The 25,344-nt window shown below is 41.5% G+C and overlaps 1 pseudogene; it reads left to right on the forward strand.

The window, feature by feature from the left end:
- Window positions 1-8,323: 8,323 nt before the first annotated feature.
- LOC120056673 overlaps window positions 8,324-25,344 on the forward strand; it is a 74,203-nt pseudogene continuing 57,182 nt past the window's right edge.

Genomic DNA, 25,344 nt, shown 5'->3' on the forward strand with positions numbered 1-25,344 from the left:
TTAAATTCTTGTTAATCAAACTGCACAGTCCGATTTACGGTAGCCTTTACAGCGAAAGCATGCCATGCGATTGTTTGAGGATGGCGCCCCACATCAAAATATTTTTCCAACGGCACAGGTTTCATAAATTCACAAATAGCGATTAAATATTCACTTACTTTTTGAAAATCTTGTCATCCAAAGGGTCCCAGTTATAACGTAGTGTTGTTATGTTAGATAAAATCCTTCTTTATATCCCAAAAAGTCAGTTTAGTTAGCGCCATCGATTTGAGTATTACACTCGTTCAACATGCAGAGAAAGGAATCCAAAAAACTACCGCTAAACTTTGTTTCAACAAGTCAAAATACATTTCTATTAACTCCACAGATACTGTAAAATGTAATCAAACTATAATATCTCTTACGGAAAGAAGTTTGTTCAATAGGAAACCGATTTTAGCAGTTGCGTCTTGTCTTCATTGCGCGCCCAAACACGAATTTCCAAGACTGTGTCTCTGTACTAAAACTCATATTTCTTATTCGTTTTGGAAGTTACAAGCCTGAAACCTTGAACATAGACTGCTGACTCCCTGTGGAAGCCATAGGAATTGCATCCTGGGAGCTAGAATTCAGTTTGCCCCTATACTTTCCATTGTAAGAGCATGGTCTCTAAAAAAAAAATGATTTGGATTTTCTCCTACCATATCTATTGTGTTATAGTCTCCTACATTATTTTAACATTTCTACAAACTTTAAAGTGTTTTCTTTCCAATGGTACCAATTATATGCATATAATTAAGGGCCTTAGCAACAGGCAGTTTACTTTGGGCATGTCAAGTCAGGCGGAAATTGAGAAAAAAGGGGCCTAGCCCTAAGAAGTTTTTAATGTAAATGTACATTACTGTAGTGTACATATGCTGGTCATCTAGGTTTGTACCTGTAGACGTTCCATCACCATGAAGAAAAACAATGCACAATACACTAATGGAGTACATTGAGACATCAAGTGGTTTGTGATGATGTGGCTCAGGTGGTAGTGGTACTTGCAAACCTAGGGTTGTGTGTTCAATTCCCCCTCAAGTTATTAATAAACAAATTTGGTACATTTGGGCAGTCTTGAGACAACATTTTGAACAGAAATACAATGGTTTATTGGAGCAGTCTAAAACGTTACACATACACTGCTGCCATCTAGTGGCCAACATCTAAATTGCAACTCAGGAAACCGAGTTGTCATCCCCAGTTGCTGTGTTTGGAGAATCAGGGACACTTTTCCTGATCCCCATTCACAGTATACTGGGTTCCACCCTGGGCACTAGGATTCTCAAAGCGTGTGGCATGATGACATACTAGTGTTATGCCCAAAGAGTGTCCGTTGCCAGACACTTATTGGCATGGCATTAGTATGGCATCATGTCACTTTCTGTCAACAGAACACAACCTCTTTCTCAGTTTGCATTCTCCACACACAAACACCTGCCAGGTGCATCTTCAGGACATCAAAAACCTTCTTACTAAGCACACCATGACATATCAAAGATTCTAAAGTTTGATAGTTTATTTCTCACCCAAAAGTGTCATCACTGAACTTTTCTCCCAGTACAAGTTTAAACACCAATGAGTTGTGCCAGGTCTATGCAGGTAAATGAGAAGTTACTCCAAGCCTTGCTATACAAGGAGACATGGGAGTGAAATAAGACATAAGACAGTGAAATTATTAGGTTATAGTATCGATATTCCAGAGGAGTTTTCAACTGGGATATAGAACACATATCTACCCCCAGACAAAATACCTCAATGACATATTTCAAGTGGTAATTAGCGAGTCGTCCTTGACTCCAGGCTTCCCCCTGCTTCTTGTGTTGTTTATATATAAAGCCTAATTTTTCAGTTTAATTTTCACAAAGTCTGCTGCCTCAGTTTGTACGATGGCAATTTGCATATACTCCAGAATGTTATGAAGAGTGATCAGATGAATAGCAATTAATTGCAAAGTCCCTCTTTGCCATGCAAATGAACTGAATCCCCTCAAAACATTTCCACTGCATTTCAGCCCTGCCACAAAAGGACCAGCTGACATCATGTCAGTGATTTTCTCTTTAACACAGGTGTGAGTGTTGACGAGGACAAGGCTGGGGATCACTCTGTCATGCTGATTGAGTTCAAATAACAGACTGGAAGCTTCAAAAGGAGTGTGGTGCTTGGAATCATTGTTCTTTCTCTGTCAAACATGGTTACCTGCAAGGAAACACGTGCCGTCATCATTGCTTTGCACAAAAAGGGCTTCACAAGCAAGGATATTGCTGCCATTAAGATTGCACCTAAATCAACCATTTATCGGATCATCAAGAACTTCAAGGAGAGCGGTTCAATTGTTTGAAGCAGGCTTCAGGGCGCCCAAGAAAGTCCAGCAAGCGCCAGGACCGTCTCCTAAAGTTGATTCAGCTGCGGGATCGGGGCACCACCAGTACAGAGCTTGCTCAGGAATGGCAGCAGGCAGGTGTGAGTGCATCTGCACGCACAGTGAGGCGAATACTTTTGGGGGATGCCCTGGTATCAAGAAGGGCAGCAAAGAAGCCACTTCTCTCCAGGAAAAACATCAGGGACAGACTGATATTCTGCAAAAGGTACAGGGATTGGACTGCTGAGGACTGGGGTAAAGTCATTTTCTCTGATGAATCCCCTTTCCGATTGTTTGGGGCATCCGGAAAAACCATGTCCAGAGAAGACAAGGTGAGCACTACCATCAGTCCTGTGTCATGTCAACAGTAAAGCATCCTGAGACCATTCATGTGTGTGGTTGCTTCTCAGCCAAGGAAGTGGGCTCACTCACAATTTTGCCTAAGAACACAGCCATGAATAAAGGATGGTAACCGGCACATCCTCCAAGAGCAACTTCTCCCAACCATCCAGGAACAGTTTGGTGACGAACAATGCCTTTTCCAGCATGATGGAGCACCTTGCCATAAGGCAAAAGTGATAACTAAGTGGCTTGGGGAACAAAACATTGATATTTTGGGTCCATAGCCAGGAAACTCCCCAGACCTTAATCCCATTGAGAACTTGTGGTCAATCCTCAAGAGGCGGGTGGACAAACAAAAACCCACAAATTCTGAAAAACTCCAAGCATTGATTATGCAAGAATGGGCTGCCATCAGTCAGGATGTGGCCCAGAAGTGAATTGATTGCATTCCAAGGCAGATTGCAGAGGTCTTGAAAAAGAAGGGTCAACACTGCAAATATTGACTCTTTGCATCAACTTCATGTAATTGTCAATAAAAGCCTTTGACACTTATGAAATGCCTATAATTATACTTCAGTATTCCATAGTAACATCTGCCAAAAATATCTAAAGACACTGACGCAGCAAACTTTGTGGAAATTAATATTTGTGTCATTCTCCAAACTTTTAGCCACGACTGTACAGTCTATGGTTGTGATGCGAGAGAGTGCTTGGGTATGAGGGAGCACGCATGAGCGTGCGGGTGAGAGCTGGAATGTAAACAGCAGAGTAGTCAGCTGCAAGCTAGTTGTAGATACACAGTTGTGGTAGCAGGGACAACGTTTTTTTTAATGTTCTACTGAACAAGCATCATCATCATTAGTATTGGATCAACTCGACTCGAAAAGTGAAGTGAGAAAAAAAGGTACAATAAGTGTTGGGTTTCGTTACAAATTTAATAACAAGAGTTGTGTCCTGGGGGTCACAGAGGTCTCGCTGATTCCAGCTTTCAGGAGTTAAGATGCAATGTGAACATGATCAAACGCAAGTTAACCCTTGGCTACAAAGAAAAATGGTCAACTGATAAATGGCTAAAAAATAAACTCAGAATTTAACCAGATTAAAAACACCTTTGATCCAGAACCTTGTGCCACATGTCACCTAACAAGAAATAAAAGATTTGTGAGTCAGCCCAGACATAAAATACATCCCTGAACACAGGGATGGGAGGATTAGAGCAGGGTAAAGAGGCAAACAATATCTTTTAATAGAGCTATGTCTGACAGGTGGTCCGGGTAAGATGTAGAAGCATAGGTGGATCAATGGATCTAGCTGTGAAAGGACCTCTATAGATTTTATCTGAACTAACTGTTTAAAGGCCCACTGTCATCACATGATCTCCCTATTCAAATGACCTCACATGTACACCACTGATCACAATCTAAATCAAAATAAGGTTCAGGTGTGCAGCAAGGAGGTTGGTGAAGGGGAGGGTCTGCTCTGTTTTGTTTCAATAGGCTAGAATCACGTTGTCACTCTTATTTTGTCTTCCAAACCAATGATTAGTTTTCAATTTGGGATGTGTGATGTCACTTTTTTTGAAGAGCCTTTTAGGAGAATCTGCTTGGCAAATTGAATGGGGTAATCATGTGATCATGGTGGGCCTTTAATGAAGTAATGTACACTCAAAAGTAAGGCCATGTTTACGGAGCAAAGTAAACCGACGAAAAGGGTCTGGCACTGTAGGCCCTCTGCACAACATTAGATCAATGGTAATTTCATCCCATCCTTTACTATGCCAGCCAGTCCGCCAGGCCAAACTGATTAATCTGGAGAGAAGGGCCTTGGTCAGGGAGGTGACCAAGAACCCGATGGTCACTCTGACAGAGCTCTAGAGTTCCTCTGTGGAGATGGGAGAACCTTCCAGAAGGAGAATACTCTCTGCAGCACTCCACCAATCAGGCCTTTATATTAGAATGGCCAGACGGAAGCCACTCTTCAGTAAAAGGAACATAACAGCATGCTTGGAGTTTGCCAAAAGGCACCTAAAGACTCAGACCAAGAGAAACAAGATTATCTGGTCTGATGAAATCAAGATTAAACCCTTTGTTCTGGACGAAACCTAGAACCCTCCCAAAGTTGAAGCATGGTGCTGGCAGCATCATGCAGTGGGGATGTTTTTCAGCGGCAGGGACTGGGACACTAGTCAGGATTGAGGCAAAGATGAACGGAGCAAAGTACAGAAAGATCCTTGATGAAAACCTGCTCCAGAGCGCTCAGGACCTCAGACTGGGGCGAAGGTTCACCTTCCAACAGGACAACAACCCTAAGCACACAGCCAAGACAAACCAGGAGTGGCTTCAGGACAAGTCTCTGAATGTCCTTGAGTGGCGATGCCAGAGCACGGACTTGAACCCGATCGAACATTTTTGGAGAGACCTGAAAATAGCTGTGCAGCAACGCTCCATGAAAGCTTAACCAAGTTTATTCTGCCGAGAGGGTCAATACAGCTGCATTCAGACAAAACTGACAAAAATGTTTCCACCACCACAAGTATATATACTCCAATTTAGGCACTCATCCTGCTCTCCAATCCTTACATATTTTATGGTTCGACAGGAAGACGAACTGATAGGGTAATTAACCATTGTTTCTCCCTTAAGGGGATCTGACATGACCTCAACCCCCTTGATGCCTAATCTAAAGGTCTCCACCCGTATCCCCTATAGCAATCCTGTGACTTCCTCCCATCCACCCAACACATTCCAAAGCCATCTAGATCCTACAGATAACCAATAACTTCTGATGTAAAAACCAGTCTCTATCACTCCTTAGATACTATCCTTCTGAGTATAACAATGTTCCAAGTTCTAACCCAGAATCTAACACCATCCAAACTCACAGACCTTGAGAAGATCTGCAGAGAAGAATGGGAGAAACTCCTCAAATACAGGTGTACCAAGCTTGTAGCGTCATACCCAAGAAGACTCCAGGCTGTAATCACTTCCAAAGGTGCTTCAACAAAGTACTGAATAATGGTTCTAAATTAGCAAAAATGTATAAAAATCTTTTTGGGGTTTGTCATTATGGAGTATTGAGTGAGGAACATTAAAAAACATTTTTTAATAAGGCTGTAACCTAACAAAATGGTGGAAAAAGTCAAGGCGTCTGAATACTTTCCGAAGGCACTGTACTGTTACCAAGTTACAGCTTTTTTTTCACACATACATGTACATTTGCGCATGCCTCCTTATTTGGGTGGATGCCAACCAACGTTTAAATACCATAGGAAGTTCAAAGATACACGTCTGTGACATCTAGAGAAGTACAACAAACCCATGTTAGGATTGGGTTAACTCACCCATTCAAAGATGCTTGCTGTGCCTCTCAAACGGATGTGGACCTCAAAGGGTGGAAGGGCATGGCAATCTTCACCTCTTCCCCGGTTGTGGTATGGGCACAAGAAAGGTTGTCAGATGTATTAAACTGTCTTCATAAGTGATGGATACATGCTTGTCAATGATGTCATCCTCGCAAATCACTTGATGTGGGTCAGGCGTGTCTGTGGTTGGAGGTGTGTTTGTGGATGGAGGTGCCTGTGGCAGAAGAGTCTTCTAAAAGGAGGGAGTCATGCACTGTCTCTTCCACACTGATGACCGGTAGTCTATCAATGCACAGCTGTGGATGGAGAAATCCACCCGTTCTGTTTTAATACATAGAAAATAATGTGGATAAATCATTTTTAAGACGTAGCATAAGAAGCACAAATGGCTAAAGGCATAGAATGATAAACATACCTCACACAAAATGAAGGAATGTATTCTTCATCCAAGCTGCTATCCCCAGAATCTTCAAACTCGTCAGACTCCTCTTCAGAATCTCTGTTCACCTGTGATTCCTTTAAGGGACTCCTGGTCTCGTCAGCACCAATTTCATTCATCCCAATCAATGCAATCAAAAATAAGACAGAATAATAATAGAATAGTAAATTGTAAATACAAAGAGCAAAAGTAAGCACACTAGCACATCACAAATATTAAGAACAATCTTAAGCTCCCAAGTGGCACAGTGGTCTAAGGCACTACATCTCAGTGCTAGAGGTGTCACTTCAGACCCTGGTTCGATTCCAGGTAGTATCACAACCAGGCTTATAGGCCGGAGCACAATTTTCCCAGTATAGTCCGGGTTAGGGTTTGGCCGGGGTAGGCCGTCATTGTAAATAAGAATTTGTTCTTAACTGACTTGCCTAGATAAATAAAGGTTAAATAAAAAAATACCTTTGGGATGAATTGGAACACTGACTGCGAGCCAGGCCTCATCTCCCAACATCAGTGCCTGACCTCACTAATGCTCTTGTGGCTGAATGGAAGCAAGTCCCCGCAGCAATGTTCCAAGATCTACTGGAAAGCCTTCCCAGAAGAGTGGAGGCTGTTATAGCAGCAAAGGGGGACCAACTCCATATTTATGCCCATGATTTTGGAATGAGATGTTTGACGAGCAGGTGTCCACATACTTTTGCCAATGTAGTGTATTTGTGGTGAGGATTCATCTACTTGGTGTATAAACAGGGTTGTGGCTGATGCCTTATGTTGTGAACTAAGATGTACACCTCCGGTCAAAATTTTTAGAACACCTACTCACTCAAGGTTTTTTTTTTTTTTTTTTTACTATTTTCTACATTGTAGAATAATAGTGAAGACAATAAAGAAAAACACTTGAATGAGTAGGTGTTCTAAAACGTTGGACTGGTAGTGTATTTACTGACGCCAATCAGAGCAATAATCTCTGGCCAAGTCCAAACAGTTTTCATAATTAAATTATATATTTATAATTCATAGTAATTAATGAGTGTGTGTAAAAGTCATGTGCCTTCACATGCATCAACCCCTTTAGCCTTTATCTCACCTTCTGTGTATGTATTTGCTCTGTGTTAACATTCTGTTCACCCTCAAACTTTTAACATACTGTGCTGGTGCATATGGACTATGTGGGCAAACAGATGTTCTAGAGTCTATAGGATGCAGTAGATGGGGAAATCATTGGACAGAGAAGGTGAGACATGTGCATTACATATTGCATACAAAAAACTAAAACCAGTTGACTAAACAAATCTCATTTAAAAACAATTCCAATATGAATACCTTTGGTATATGTCCTGATACGACGTAGGGGATTCATACCTTTATATCTTCTAGTTGTAGTAAAGTGGAACCAATCATTTTGTGAGGCTATGTACATTAAGTACGATGCAGGGCAGATATGAGATTGATGGGCTATTATGCTTTGCCTTTACCTATATACTGGGTAAAACAACACCCGAAACCACAGCTGTTTGTAAAACTAGGATAAATCTAACCATGAATGAACAGTTTGACATATCGAAAGTCCATATTCATGACCTATTTTCTAAAAACAGGATGTTTCCACATGGTTTGTATGAGCATGGTCTGGTCAACAATCTGGTTCGGTTTGTGTGTCGTAGGACTCACTCATAGGGCAGCAGCCTCTAGATAGCCTAGAGATTCAAGAGATACAAAAATTTATAAAAAATGATCTATTTTTTTTGTGCAGATGAGACCACCACACCGTCTAGTGATGCCAAGCCAAAGGAGATCAATAAGTGTAACCAGCTAGAGCTGAAGGGTCTGGAGTCTATCGCCCCTCTGGTGCGGTCCGTGGAGGAGACCCCAGAGCCCATCGCCACAGAGGTGCGTGGGACCATCCCTACCTGGATCCGAGGCAACCTCCTCCGCAACGGCCCGGGGAAGTTTGAGTTCGGAAACCAACAGTGAGTCACACCTTTAGCCAATTTTATTGGAACAACTTAGATCAACAGCCATTAGACCAGTAGAATTGAACAAAAATAAGCACAAGTAGGCTACACATTGGAATAACAAGAATTTACCTATCCTGTTTAGCATTTGACCACCAAACTATTTTACATTTAACAACAAAAATATGAGGATGTTAGCCTGTTCTCTGACTTGTTTGTTCTGTCTTGCCAACGCCTAAAGTGCTATGGACAACAGCCAAGTAAATACAAACAGATCTAGAACCACGCTACAGTATATGATTACATGATGAATCCACTTCCAGTTTATTCATGACAAATATATCACCACTGTCCTGTTCTGTCAACTAACCCTGACGTAGCCCTAACCTTTTACCCCTTCTCTTGCCCTAACCTATCCCCACTGTCATTTATTCTTTAGCTACAACCACTGGTTTGATGGGATGGCCATGCTGCACCAGTTTAAGATTCAGGATGGCAAGGTGACCTATAGGAGTCGCTTCCTGCAGAGTGATGCCTACAAGAAGAACAGCGAGAGGGACCGCATCATGGTGTCAGAGTTTGGCACGGTGGCCATTCCCGACCCCTGCAAGAACTTCTTCATGCGTTTCCTCTCTCGCTTCGAAATACCAGGTTAGTCACAGTCACTGAGAGAGTGGAGAGTGGGTGGATATAAGCCAAGCAGCTTTACGAATGATCCATTGAGCAACACTTTACAGTTGCACTTACACCTAGTAACTTTTATTATTACGGTAACAGCATTGTCATTATATCCCCTCTGAAGCATATACTTTTAGTTTGTCAAATCGACAGTTGGGGGATTAATTGGCACGTTGTTAAACAAACATTACAATGATTATTACAATAATTATTCTGGTTTTCTGTGCAGTGCGCACCACATATAAAGTAATAAAAATATCAATACATAATAGTACATACGGTTATCCAAGCAATAACAATTACCCTCAATCAGCAAAAAAAAAAATACAGATGAATAAATTCAAATAAATGTAATGGAGGAATATGTTTAAACCCAGTCGGTCAAAAGAGAGGTTTGATGGTTGATGTAGTCATTTTCATCCTGCCTGGGAGCCTCCCCGTAGCTTGCCGGCCCATGATTGTCAGCACGTGGTTCTGTGTGATAACAAATGTAGTAGTCAGAGTGATCACTATTTAATTCAATAATCTTGATCATCACTTGATCATAATAAACAAAATTTAGAGCCCAAAACAACGTCAACATTTTTTGGGTTTGGCCGTTCTGTAATTTACATAGGCTTTCTAGGGCAGACCACGGCTTTTGGCACCGCTAGGTTGCTACGCAGTAGTTGACCAGCAGAACTCGTGACTTCACGCTGGGGACCAGACACTGGGGGCCTGAATATACCACAGCTAAGGGCTGTTCTGAGGGACGACGCAATGTGGAGTGCCTGGATACTGCCCTTAGCCGTGGTATATTGATCATATACCACAAACCCCTGATGTGCATTATTGTTATTTTGAACAGGTTACCAACATAATTAGAAGAGTAAACAAGTATATTTAAGCAATTAGGCGCAAGGGGGTGTGGTAAACGGCCAATAAACCCCGGCTAAGGACTGTTCTAAAACACGACGCAATGCAGAGTGCCTGGGCACAGCCCTTAGCCGTGGTACATTGTCCATATATCACAACCCCTCGAGTTGCCTTATTGCTATTATAAACTGGTTACCAACATATTTAGAGCAGTAAAAATACATGTTTTGTCATATCCGTGGTATACAGTCTGATATACCATGCCTGTCAGTCAATCAGCATTCAGGGCTCGAACCACCTGGTTTACATTGTCTGGTATACCACGGCTTTCAGCCACTTAGCATCCAGGAGCTAAACTACCCGGTTTATCATTTCAAATGTGATTAAAAAAATAACTTAATTTAACTAGGCAAGTCAGTTAATAAGAAATTCTTACTTACCATGACGGCCTGCCCCGGCCAAACCCGGACAAAGCTGGGCCAATTGTACGCCACCCAATGGGACTCCCAATCGCAGCCGGATGTGATACAGCCTAGAATCGAACCAGGGACTGTAGAGACGCTTCTTGAACTGAGATGCAGTGCAATTGAGAATTTCAATAAGCATTTTTCTATGGCTGGCCATGCTTTCCACCTGGCTACCCCTATCCCTGTCAACAGCCCTGCACTCCACACAGCAACTTGCCCACGCCTCCCCCATTTCTCCTTCACCCAAATCCAGATAGCTTATGTTCTGAAAGAGTTGCAAAATCTGGACCCCTACAAATCAGCTGGGCTAGACAATCTGGACCCTCTCTTTCTAAAATTATCCGCCTCAATTGCCAGAGAAGTGAGTGTTCATTTCTCTACCATAAGCTGCCACCAATGTCGTTTTTGAGGACGTGGCAGTACTTCCAACCAGACTCACAACCACAGACCACATGTAACCAGGCAAGCCCAGGACGTCCACATCCGGTTTCTTAACTTGCGGGATCTTCTGAGGGGGCTGGGGCGGAAGCTGAGGAGTATTTTTTCCCGTAATAAAGCCCTTTTGTGTGGAAAAACTCATTCTTCTTGGCTGGGCTTGGCTCCCCAGTGGGTGGGCCAATGGCTACACCCTTGCCAAGTCATGTGAAATCCATAGATTAGGGCCTAATTTATTTATTTCAGGTGACTGATTTCCTTATATGAACTGTAACTCAGTAAAATTATTAGAAGTTGTTGAGTTTATATTTTTGTTCATTATATATGAATGCAGCTGCCACTTTATTAAAGCCATTAGATGGAGTTTCATAGCACTGTCACGATCGTCGTAAGAAGCGCGGTTTGGATCCATTCTTCTATCTTTAATGAAGAACACTTAAACAAACTTACAAAACAAACAAGACAAACGTGACCGCTATATAAACAATGTGCTAACATGCAACATAACATAGACAATAACCCACAACTCACAATACAAAACAGGCTACCTAAATATGGTTCCCAATCAGAGACAACGCAAAACACCTGTCTCTGATTGAGAACCATATCAGGCCAAACACAGAAATAGACAAACCAGACAAACAACATTGAATGCCCACACAGATCACACCCTGACCAACCAAAACATAAAACATAGAAAGCAAACTCTGGTCAGGGCGTGACAAGCACACTGCGCTTTATTCCGGGCGTCAATATTAGTACTCATCACTGCAATCTTTACCAGAAAGTTGGTTGGCCATCTCTGATGTCATGTAGGTTGATACATTGCTATGTTTTCACTTTTACAAAAACTCCAACTTTACCTAACATTATAACTAAACTTTAGACATACGAGTTACCACACCCGGTCTCAGGGATGGCTAACTCTGGATATTCCTTTGGTCTCTACTGAGTTAGATAAATCAGCTTTCAGTTTTCTTGCACCTTATTTATGGAACAATCTTCAATGTTCTGGTGCCTCTAGGGCGATTCAGAAAGCTGATTGACGACCTTATTACTAATGAATGTGTTTGTTTTTATTTCTGCTTGCATTTTGTATTTTTTATGTGTATTTTCTGTAAAAGAGACCTTGGTCTCAGTATGACTCCCTGATTAAATAAAGGTTAAATAAATAAACTATAAATAAACCCTTCTATTGTATATGTCACGATCGTTAGAATGAATGTCGGACCAAGGCACAGCGTGCTCTGAGTTCCACATATTTATTATAGTGAAACTTACAAAAACAAAAGGAAACCAACAACGAACCGTAATATTAGAGGTTCTAAATGTACTAACTCAAAACAAGATACCACAAAACACAGTGGGGAAATGGCTGCCTAAATATGATCCCCAATCAGAGACAACGATAAACAGCTGCCTCTGATTGGGAATCATACCAGGCCAACATAGCCATACAATAACCTAGATAACCCACCCTAGTCACACCCCAACCTAACCAACATAGAGAATAAAAGGCTCTCTATGGTCAGGGCGTGACAGTAACCCCCCCCCAAAGGTGCGGACTCCGGCCGCAAAACCTGACTCAATAGGGGAGGGTCCGGGTGGGCATCTAACGTCGGGGGCGGCTCCAGTCAGGGCGAAGTACCCACTCCGCTCGCGGATATGGAGCCGGGTAGAAGAGGAGGGCCCTGGCCATGGAGCTGGGTTGTACGCCGCACCTGGACTGGGCACCGGCCCGAAGGCGCTTCGGCCATGGAGCTGGGTTGACCGCCATGCCTGGACTGGGCACCGGCGCAGAGGAAGGCTCCGGCCTTGGAGCGGGACTGGACGCCGTGGCTGGACTGGACATCGGCGCCGAGGAAGGCTCCTGCCATGGAGCGGGACTGTACGCCGTGCCTGGACTAGGCATCGGCGCAGAGAAGGGCTCCTGCCATGGAGCTGGACTGGACGGCGTGCTCGGACTGGGCATTGGCGCAGAGGAAGGCTCCTGCCCTGGAGCTGGAGGTTCCGGACCGTGGACCGTTGCAGGAGGTTCCGGACCGTGGACCGTCTCAGGAGGTTCCGGACCGTGGACCGTCTCAGGAGGTTCCGGACCGTGGACCGTCTCGGGAGGTTCCGGACCGTGGACCGTCTCGGGAGGTTCCGGACTGCGGACCGTCTCAGGAGGCTCCGGACTGGGGACCGTCGCCCGGAAGCTCCGGACTGGGGACCGTCGCCCGGAAGACATTCCGGGCGACATTCATCGTTAGAGTGAATGTCGGACCAAGGCACAGCGTGCTCTGAGTTCCACATATTTATTATAGTGGAACTTACAAAAACAAAAGGAAACAAACAAAGAACCGTAACATAAGCAGTGCTAAATGTACTAGCTCAAAACAAGAACCCTCAAAACACAGTGGGGAAATGGCTGCCTAAATATGATCCCCAATCAGAGACAACGATAAACAGCTGCCTCTGATTGGGAATCATACCAGGCCAACATAGACATACAATAACCTAGATAACCCACCCTAGTAACACCCCGACCTAACCAACATAGAGAATAAAAGGCTCTCTATGGTCAGGGCGTGACAGTATATATGTACGTATACGAGAGACCACCATGATGTTACATAGCAAGCTTATTTTGCTCCTGTTGGAGAAAGTTGCATTCTGTCTGTGCATGGTTCTCGTCATGGATGTGCTCTGTATTTACAAATCTGTAATCATATAATATAGTTGACAGTACGGTAAGGGGCAACAGCTCAGCCATGAAGTGGCAGGCCACACAAGCTCACAGAACGGGATCGCCAAATGCTGCAGTGCGTAAAAATCGTCTGTCCTCAGTTGCAACACTCACTACCGAGTTTCAAACTGCCTCTGGAAGCAACACCAGCACAATAACTGTTTTTCAGGAGCTTCATGAAATGGGTTTCCATGGCCTAGCAGCTGCACACAAGCATTAGATCCCCATGCGCAATGCCAAACGTCGGCTGGAGTGGTGTAAAGCTCGCCACCATTGGACTCTGGAGAAATGAAAACACGTTCTTTGGATTGCTGAATCACACTTTACCTTCTGGCAGTCCGACAGACAAATCTGGGTTTGGCGGATTCCAGGAGAACACTACCTGCCTGAAAGCATAGTGACAACTTTAAAGTTTGGTGGAGGAGGAATACTTTTCTGGGGCTGTTTCAGGCAAGGACCCTTTGTTCCAGTGAAGGGATTCCTTAACGTGAAAGCATTCAATGACATTCTAGACGATTCTCTGCTTCCATCAGTTTGGCGAATGCCCTTTCCTGTTTCAGCATGACAATACCCCTGTGCAAAAATGGAGGTCCATACATAAATGGTTTGTCGAGATCGGTGTGGAAGAACTTGATTGGCCTGCACAGAGCCCTGACCTAAACCCCATTGATCACCTTTTGGATGAATTGGAAGGCTGACTGTGAGCCAGGCCTAATCGCCCAACATCAGTGCCAGACATCACTAATGCTCTTGTGGCTGAATGGAAGCAACTTCTCGCAGCAATGTTCCAACATCTAGTGGAAAGCCTTCCCAGAAGAGTGGAGGCTGTTATAGCAGCAAAGGGGAGACCAACTCCAAATCAATGGCCATGATTTTTGAATAAGATGTTCAATGAGCAGGTGTCCACATACTTCTGGTCAAGTAGCGTTAACTTGTCCAGTGATTTTATAATTTTTTGGTTGGGACATTTACAAAGTTTGCATAGAAAAGATGTGCAACAATTGCCTGCTAGGGTGCGTTTCCATTTGACTATCTTGTTTAAGAACAGCTGGAGGTGAAAAAAAGTTATTTGTAAAAATCTGGTGTTGAATAAAATTGTAGTGGTTGAAATGTTTCCATTACCCATTTAGGTGTTAATAAGTTGGTGACAGCCTGTATTTTATTTTTTATTGTTTTACCTTTATTTAGCTAGGCAAGTCAGTTAAGAACAAATTCTTATTTTCAATGACGGCCTAGGAACAGTGGGTTAATTGCCGTGTTCAGGGGCAGATTTAACAGATTTTTTTTTTACTTTCTCAGCTCAGGGATTCAACCTTTCGGTTACTAGTCCAACGCGCTAACTAACGCTCTAACTAGGCTACCTGCCTAGGTAGCCTGTATGCCCTCCCTCCTATCTGTTTCATGTCTCAGGTAGCCAGCAAAAGAAAGCATGGATAGAATTCAATAATTTACAAATATTTGCCATGTTCTAATAATTCTCATGTGCCAATGTATCGCCACATCCATGTCATGGTGAAACTTACAAGAATTCCTGAATTGCTTCGCCTTGTTTTTCCGGTTGGCTGGCAAGTTTCACCATCAATATATGCAAGTCAGGACAATCCTTGTCCTGCAAAGAAACATTATTTTTATAGTTGAAAAAAAATCGGTTTCCATCATTTGTTGCATTAAAAAATACAAACGAAAAATCCACCCGTCGAAGGGATGACAATGTTATCAATCTTTAGAGAATTTCTTCTATATTTGCCATTTCCATTACACATTATTATAATTTTTTTGCGACATTGCTTTTGTCGAATAAACCTGGGTCAATGGAAACCTGCCTATTGTCACTATCGCAGTGCTATTTCATGTTGTAATCTCAAATGTAACCTTGGTGGAGATGGTGGTGCCAATTCTAGTGTGGTTTCCAGATTCTGCTGATCTGTTCTATTTAACAGTGAAGAATGTGACAAAGAATGTACTTTATTGAAGATTGTTTTTTCAGGACTAATTCAGAGCAAGTAAAATTAATTCAATGAAGAATTCCTAAATGAGATGTGCCTCTCTTCCATCTGTAACTCAAGCTGGTCTGTGGCCCGTGGTGTCCCTTCTTCCCCCCAGTCCCCACATTTCAATTTGACATAACCTTGGATTGTAGCCAAGCCCCTGAGGCCTCCATCAGGTCTCCCGGGTCGCATACAAGCTTGAGTTACATTATGAACAGAGGCACATCTCATGTAGGAATTCATATTTGAATTGAGTTTGCTTATTCTGAAATAGTCATGAAAAAACAATTTCCTCTCCTCTCCAGAGTTTGCATACAGCAATAGGAGTCTTTGCAAGCAGCACAACTTTTTGCAAGTAATATGACTGTTTGAAAGCAACATGAATCTTTAATTGACCATGCAAGCCATGCACAGACTATATTCATTAACAAGGTTTATCCTCTAATGAGTCTCCCTCCCGGATCCGGGATCCTCCTCATCAAAAAAGCTGACTAGCATAGCCTAGCCTAACGCGACAGGGATATCATATAATATCACAAGTCCAATACAGCAAATGAAAGATAAACATCTTGTGAATCCAGCCATCATTTCCGATTTTTTAAATGTTTTACAGCGAAAACACAATATGTATTTATATTAGCTCACCACAATAGCCAAACACACAACGCCATGTTTTCACCATGTTTCCACCGCATAGGTAGCTTTCACAAAACCCAGAAATAGAGATAAAATTAATCACTAACCTTGAACAACTTCATCAGATGACAGTCTTATAACATCATGTTATACAATACATTTATGTTTTGTTCGAAAATGTGCATATTTGAGGTATAAATCGTAGTTTTACATTGCAGCCACCATCACAAATAGCACCAAAGCAGCCAGAGTAATTACAGAGAGCAACGTGAAATACATAAATACTCATCATAAAACATTTATGAAAAATACATGTTGTACAGCAAATGAAAGATAAACATCTTGTGAATCCAGCCAATATTTGCAATTTTTAAGTGTTTTACAGCGAAAACACAATATAGAATTATATTAGCTTACCACAATAGCCAAACACACAAAGCCATTTATTCACTGCCAACATAGCTTTCACAAAAACCAGCAATAGAGATAGAATTAATCACTAACCTTTGGACAACTTCATCAGATGACAGTCTTATAACATCATGTTATACGATACATTTATGTTTTGTTTGAAAATGTGCATATTTAGAGCTGCAAATCGTGGTTATACATTGTGAATACGTAGCAACAATTCACCAAAATGTCCGGAGATATTTTGGACAGTCACCTAATCTAACCAAAGAACTCATCATACACTTTACTAAAAAATACATGTTGTACAGCAAATGAAAGATACACTGGTTCTTAATGCAACCGCTGTGTTAGATTAAAAAAAAAAAACTTTACTACAACATACAGCATGCATTATTGTGAGACAGCGCTCACCTATTCTCCGCCGTGTTGGAGCCAACATATTACACAAAAATACGAAATAACATCATAAATATTCTCTTACTTTTGCTGATCTTCCATCAGAATGTTGTGCAAGGAGTCCTATTTCCAGAATGAATCGTTGTTTGGTTTTAGAATGTCCATTTCTTCTATTCTTCTTTGGCTAGCCACGTGGCGCGAACATGCCCATCAACTCTTGGCGCCTGGAACGAAAAATTCCAAAATTCCCAATAAACGTCGAATAAACTGGTCAAACTCGGTTGAAAATCCAACTTTATGATGTTTTTCTCATATATATCCAATAAAATCAGAGCCGGAGCATTTCGCGTATCGTGTATACGTAACGATTTCAGAAGACAATGTGGAGTTCCCCTGCGCACCGTCGAAAACTGACAAAAGACCGGACCTGCCACTCCAAAAGCTCTTATTCGGCCTCACATCAAGCTAGACACCCCATTCAACCTTCTACTGCCTGTTGACATCTAGTGGAAGGCGTATGAAGTGCATACAGATCCATAAATATAAGCCAGTTGAATAGACAGGCCCTGACACAGAGCCTCATTTTCAGAATTTTCACTTCCTGTATAGAGGTATGCTTCCAAATGAGTTCTGTTTTAGTCACAGATATAATTCAAACAGTTTTAGAAACTTCAGAGTGTTTTCTATCCAATAGTAATAATACTATGCATATTGTATGATCTAGAACAGAGCACGAGGCCGTTTAATTTGGGCACGATTTTTTCAAAAGTGAAAACAGCGCCCCCCTATTAAGAAGAAGTTATAAAGAGAGTTTTTCCAAAAATGTAATGTCACTCACTCATTTCTTTTGTGTAGGCCTACACCAGAAAGGAAAATTAAGAAATATCAGCAGCAACAAGATGCCTTTAGAATGTGTAATTTCTACATTCTGTTTTCTCCCTGCAGAGGCAACAGACAATGCCAGTGTTAGCTTTGTAAAGTACAAGGGAGACTGCTTTGTCAGCACTGAGACCAACTACATGTACAGGGTGGACCCAGAGAGCCTGGAGACACAGGATAAGGTACAGTGATGACATAATAATAGGAGATAAGAGACAGCCAAAGAAAACAATGAGCTCAGTGACCAGACACATTTCACAATCACACCCTTGCACAAATGTGCTGACATACGTAACTTATGCAGTGTTTGAAATATACAGTGTGATTGTTTTGAGCCTCCTTCACTTTGTTATGTTACAGCCTTATTCTAAAATCGATTAAATAGTTTTCTTCCCGTCTCATCAACAAAACAATACCCCAAATGTATTAAACATTTTTATTAAATATTTCATTTACATAAGTATTCAGGACCTTTACTCAGTACTTGGTTGAAGTATTTGGGGAGTTTCTCCCATTCTTCTCTGCAGATCCTCTCAAGCTCTGACAGCTTGGATGGGGAATGTTGCTGCACAGCTATTTTCAGGTCTCTCTAGAAATGTTTGATCGGATTCAAGTCTGGGGTCTGGGTGGGCCACTCAAGGACATTCAGAGACTTGCCTTGAAGCCACTCCTGCCTTGTCTTGGCTGTGTGCTTAAGGTCGTAGTCTTGTTGGAAGGTGAACCTTAATCCCCAGTCTGAGGTCCTGAGCGCTCTGGAGCAGGTTCCATTCAAGGATCTCTCTGTACTTTACTCCGTTCATCTTTCCCTCGATCCTGAATAGTCTCCCAGCCAATGCCGCTGAAAAACATCCCCACAGCATGATGCTGCCACCACCATGCTTCACCGTAGAGACCTCCCTGACCATGGCCCTTTTCCCCCGATTGCTCAGTTTGGCCTTGCAGCCAGTTCTAGACAGAGTCTTGGTGGATCCAAACTTCTCCATCTTCCATTTAAAAATTATGGAGGCCACTGTGTTCTTGGGGACTTTCAATGCTGCAGAAATGTTTTGGTACCATTCCCCGGATCTGTGCCTCGACACAATCCTGTCTCGGCGCTCAATGGACAATTCCTACGACCGATGGCTTGGTTTTTGTTCTGGCATACACTGTCAACTGTGGGACCTTATATAGACAGGTGTGTCTTTTTCCAAATCATGTCCAATCAATTGAATTTACCACAGGTGGACTCCAATCAAGTTGTAGAAACATCTGAAGGATGATCAATGGAAGCAGGATACACCTGAGCTCAATTTCAACATGTTTTCCCTTTGCCATAATGGGTTATTGTGTGTAGATTGATGAGGATTTTTTATTTATTTAAGCAAATTTAGAATAAGGCTGTAACGTAACAAAATATTGAAAAAGTCAAGGGGTCTGAATACTTTCTGAATGATTCTCTTTGGGGTGTCCAACGTCAATATCTTTGTGTGGGGGCTCACATTGGTATTTTCATTCTCATGGAGTGCACCTGATTTGATTATATAATACATCTTTTTTGTAATTTTAATTGGAGGAACAGTAGGAAATTGAGAACATAATGTGATCTGTGTTTGACTTTCTGGTCAAACTCCCTCTACTCCTTGCTAGGCTATCTGCTGACACATTGATGGTGGACTGGGCCTCTCAGACACCTGACCTGACAAACAGCTGTGTACTTTATCTGACCTGTTATTCTACTACAGGTGGACTGGACAAAGTTTATTGCTGTGAATGTGGCCACTGCTCATCCCCACACTGAACCAGACGGCACTACGTACAACATGGGAAACTCTTATGGCAGAAAAGGTCAGTCTAGATAGAATCTCCACTGGGCCCACATCAGCAGAGCTCTACGCTGACATTTTTTACAAGGAGCACATGTGCTCCTAAGTTGAAAAATGTAGGAGCACAAAGAAATATTGGAGCACAACGAAAAATATTCAACATATTAGTAAGAATTGCCAGCAATTACACAATTCAGGGTTGAGGAGCACCGGAATGTTTTTCTTTTTTGATTGAGATGTACCCTACATTGGGCCTATATAAATCCTCATCCCCTAAATAAGCTTTCCCTTTTCCTTTCTTTCTGTTCTCCCTTACCAAAAAAAATGGCTTCTGGCAAGCAGTTGTGGCAAACTCAGTATGAATATGCAAATTAGATCAGGTTTTTGGTTACTGTGTGTTAAACAACACCGAAATGTATCTACATGAACCAAATCACAACTTTTAAATGAACTTACTTCACAGAACAAAAAGAAACACAAACTAAATGTTATAAATATACTAAACAACAGATATTCAGCGTCTTCAACAGATACAAAGTAATCCAATACAACTTGAAGTCATCAGCATGGTAATATAGAAAATAGCAAGACTGTATTTTTACAAATCGATTGTGTAATCTTTTTATGTAGCTACAACATTTGACAGAATGACAGAATGTAAACACTATGGGGATGTGAATTATTTACATGAGCCAAATGATAACCGAGCAATAAATTAACCAATTAAAGTTCAATATTTAACCTCTCTTGGGTAGGTGGCAGTATTTTCACATCCGGATGAAAAGTGTGCCCAAAGTAAACTGCCTGTTACTCAGGCCCAGAAGCCTGGATATGCATATAATTGGTAGACTTGGATAGAAAACACTCTAACGTTTCTAAAACTGTTAAAATTATGTCTGTGAGTATAACAGAACTGATATGGCAGGCAAAACCCCGAGGACAACCCACCCCCCCTAAAGAAATTCAGCCTACCACTGTTTTCAATGGCTGTCACTTTTATTACAAGGCGAAATCCTCCCAGATTGTAGTTCCTAGGGCTTCAACTAGATGTCAACAGTCTAGAAAGAGTTTCATGCTGGTTATTGGAAAAATTACCCAGAAATTTTTGTTTTTCTAGGTGGCTCCCATTTTGGCTGTAGTGTTTCCAAGCGCGTGGAAGAGAGTGCATTCTTTGGTATTTTTCTCCGGTAAAGACAATAACGATTCTCCGTCTTAAATTTGATCATTTATTTATGTATTAGGGTACCTAAGGTTTGATTAAAAACGTTGTTTGACTTGTTTGGAAAAGTTTATTAGTACAGTTTGGGATTCATTTTGTATGCATTTTGATGGGGGGGAAACTGGGTGGATTATTGACTGAAGCGCGCCAGCTAAACTGAGTTTTTATGGATATAAAGAAGGACATTATCGAACAAATGGACCATTTGTGATTTATCTGGGACCTTTTGGAGTGCCAACAGAAGATGATCAAAGGTAAGGGATTTATTATATCGCTATTTCTGACTTTCGTGACGCACCTGCCTGGTTGAAATATGTTTTTCATGCTTTTGTATGCGGGCCGCTGTCCTCAGATATTCGCCGTAAAGCCTTTTTGAAATCTGACACAGGGGCTGGATTAACAAGAAGATAAGCTTTATTTTGATGTATTACACTTGTGATTTTATGAAAGTTAAATATTTATAATTCTGTAATTTGAATTTCGCACTCTGCAATTTCACCGGATGTTGGCCAGGTAGAACGCTACCTGCCCATAAGAAGTTTTAATAACAATTTAATAATTAAAACCAAATCAAACGCAGTTGAGAAGTATTGCCTTTTTGAGTGAACTTTGGAGATTGGTGGCCCTCTGGAAGTCCTTTGTCCAAAGCTTGTTGAATGCATGCACTGAAACAATCAGAAAACATAACAAAATTAGGGTAATGAAAACAATACAAATCTTAAAAATCTTAAAAGGTAGAAATTGAGTTACGCCTAATATTGCAATTCATATTACTTTCCCCAAAATGAATTATTGTTTCTTTAAAAAATGCTGGGTTAAAAATAACCCAATTTGGGTAATTTCAACAACCCACCGCTGGGTTAATATTGGCCAAACACAGCATTGGGTTAATTCAACCAAGCGGGTTTGAGTTGTGCATCTAACCCTGCTGGATAAGTATACTATATGGCTGGGTTAAAACCCAGCACATTCGGTTGGGGGATTGACCCTGCAGCAGGATCATTTATGTAATCCTTGGGGTATTTTCAGTGCCATCCTACTTTACATTTTGCTGTCATATTTTTGCCTTCTCTACCATCCCACCCCTCCCTTCCCTACACATACACAATCAAGATAAAATTATGAATTTCAAATACTGTACATCACTTAAGTAAAATGTACAAAAATATGTATATTTTTAAATAGCATGTTGAAACAAAGCCCTATTGTCTAAATATGTAATATTTCACAAGATTTCATAAAATGGGATTGATTATTAGAATGTATTTATATTATTTAATGAACCAAACAATCCAAACATCAGATTAAAGCCCCAGTTGAGCTTGATATGCACACTCAGATTGCAATCTGTGAAAAACAAAGCATGCATGCGTGACATTGTCTGTCTTAATTAAGAGGTATTAACTAGGGCTGTGGCGGTCATGACATTTTGTCAGCCGATGATTGTCAAGCAAATAACTGCAGCTCTCACCATAATTGACCGTTAATTAACATAAACACATTTGGCATCTCCTGGCTTCCACGCATAGCCTACAAGCCACTGATGCAGACGTTTGGAACATCTACATTTTAAAAAGTCTAATGAATCCTTGTAATATAGCCTACACCATCACAATAAATCCATGATTTATTTTAGAGAGGTCTAAATAAACATTACATGAAGAAAAAATTATCTACATCAGAAGAGAATAACATTCTCTAAGTTGTCGTTATTTAGGCCCTGATCTGGCTATGCCATATTGCTGTGGGCTACACTAGTTGATTTAGCAGACAATATTTGCTTAGAATTCCATGGCATTATTTTATAGAATAGAATTGAACATAACTCAATAAAATAGAAAGTATAATTTCCCCAAACGATTTGAGTTAGTAGACCCATACGGCTATTCTGTGTTGAGCAGTTAACAAAGAAACAGGTCCTCATATTATGCTTAATTTAGAGTTATTTATGCAACTTCAGTTCTGATACAAATGTTGGGCTATATGTTTAGATTTTTTATACATTCTAAGGTTGCATGATGCGACTCAAAATATTTTATTTTTTTGTTGAATGAAAGGCATGAGCTTTGCCCATTTTTTTTCTCAGGCTACACACACTTCAACAGTCTCTCATTCACAACTTGACAAGCACTTGATAATGCCTCGAATTTCCTGGTGGGAATCCCCTCTGTGTGGCCGTAATGCCCCCCCAAATAAACCATGCTGCCAGTGGCCATTGTGCCCTTGGGCTGAATATAATAATTATAATTCCCATATCCGGGCTGCGTGCTCCGAAGCACCTCTCACTCACATGGCTCTCCTAGATAGCTCAATTCTCATTAGCCAATGCCCGTCATTGACTACAAGTGTAGACAGACACATCAGGGACACAACTGTGTGCGTCCTTATCCAATTCCAAGGCGCATAATGAAGATATTGGAAGAACAGTCTACATTTATTTTTCGTCAGCCAACAAGATGAGTAGGCCTAACAAACAGCAAAAGAACTAGCCTATGTCAATCTACTATCCCCCATAGTACAAAAGTTTACCTATTCTATTCTGTGTGAGAAATACATATTACAAACATAGTCTGAGACAGTTGTGGGATTTTTAATGGGTTAAATAATCTTCCCCAAACTAGGAACGCACGCGCTGCATATGTATACTGCACACAAGCTGGGTGAATGGAGGATGCTTTCTCGGTGGTTCATTTTCATGCCAGCCAGGTAGGCTATACTCCTGTTGTAAAGAGAATCTATGTGCTTAATATTAGGAGAGTTGAGAAATAAATATAGTAGCCCTAGCCTATAGAAAGCTGATGGGATCCTCCTCTTTTTAATAGAGGCCATCACAATACATTGTTGTGATGGAGTGAAAGTGTACCAGAACTTGCTTCAGTAGTTGAAAAAAAGGCAAAGGAGCAGCATACCGTACTATAAGCAAAAACAGTTGCAAACGCATTAAAAAGCAAACTATAAGTCAATTTAACAGAGCTATAAATAGTTTCTGAAGAGCATTTTAGCATTGGAAGGAGACACTCATGGAACACATCAGCTGGAGGGCTGTGCTTCCTCCTGTCACTTCTCAAACTACATACAAGAGCAGATACTTGTCCACTATTGCTCAGTGGAGAAAATATTATGTTCCTTTGTAGGGATTCCCATGCTAGGGCATAGTGGGAATGTTGATATCAAACACATAATAAGACTTGAAGCACACATCCAGTGCCTCAAGTACTGTAACTTGCTCCAATGCCAGTCTCTAATGAATGTTTTATTTTATTTATTTAACCTTTATTTAACCAGGTAGGCCAGTTGAGAACAAGTTCTCATTTACAACTGCGACCTGGCCAAGATAAAGCAAAGCATTACGACAAAAACAACAACACAGAGTTACACATACACAAACGTACAGTCAATAACACAATAGAAAAATCGATATACAGTATGTGCAAATGTAGAAGAGTGGGGAGGTAGGGCAATAAATAGGCCATAGAGGCGAAATAATTACAATTTAGCATTAACACTGGAGTGATAGATGATGCAGATGATGATCTGCAAGTAGAGATACTAGGGTGCAAAAGAGCAAGACGATAAATAACAATATGGGGATGAGGTAGTTGGGTGTGCTATTTACAGATTGGCTGTGTCTGTACACAGTAATCGGTAAGCTGCTCTGACAGCTGATGCTTAAAGTTAGAGAGGGAGTATAAAGACTCCAGCTTCAGTGATTTTTGCAATTCGTTCAGGTCATTGGCAGCAGAGAACTGGAAGGGAAGGCGGCCAAAGGAAGTGTTGGCTTTGGGGATGACCAGTGAAATAGATCTGCTAGAGCGCGTGCTATGGGTGGGTGTTGCTATGGTGACCAGTGAGCTGAGATAAGGTGGGGCTTTACCGAGCAAAGACTTATAGATGACCTGGAGCCAGTGTGTCTGGCGACGAATATGTAGTGAGGGCCAGCCAACGAGAGCATACAGGTCGCAGTGGTGGGTAGTATATGGGACTTTGGTAACAAAACGGATGGCACTGTGATAGATTACATCCAGTTTGCTGAGTAGAGTGTTGGAGGATATTTTGTAAATGACATCGCCGAAGTCAAGGATCAGTAGGATCGTCAGTTTAAGGAGGGTATGTTTGGCAGCATGAGTGAAGGAGGCTTTGTTACGAAATAGGAAGCCGATTCTAGATTTAATTTTGGATTGGAGATGCTTAATGTGAGTCTGGAAGGAGAGTTTACAGTCTAACCAGACACCTAGGTATTTGTAGTTGTCCACATATTCTAAGTCAGAACCGTCCAGAGTAGTGATTCTAGTCGGGCGGGCGGGTGCGGGCAACAATCGGTTGAAGAGCAAGCATTTAGGTTTACAAGCATTTAAAAGCAGTTGTAGGCCACG

The sequence above is a fragment of the Salvelinus namaycush genome, chromosome 12 (genome assembly GCF_016432855.1).
Source record: "Salvelinus namaycush isolate Seneca chromosome 12, SaNama_1.0, whole genome shotgun sequence".
NCBI lineage: Eukaryota > Metazoa > Chordata > Actinopteri > Salmoniformes > Salmonidae > Salvelinus > Salvelinus namaycush.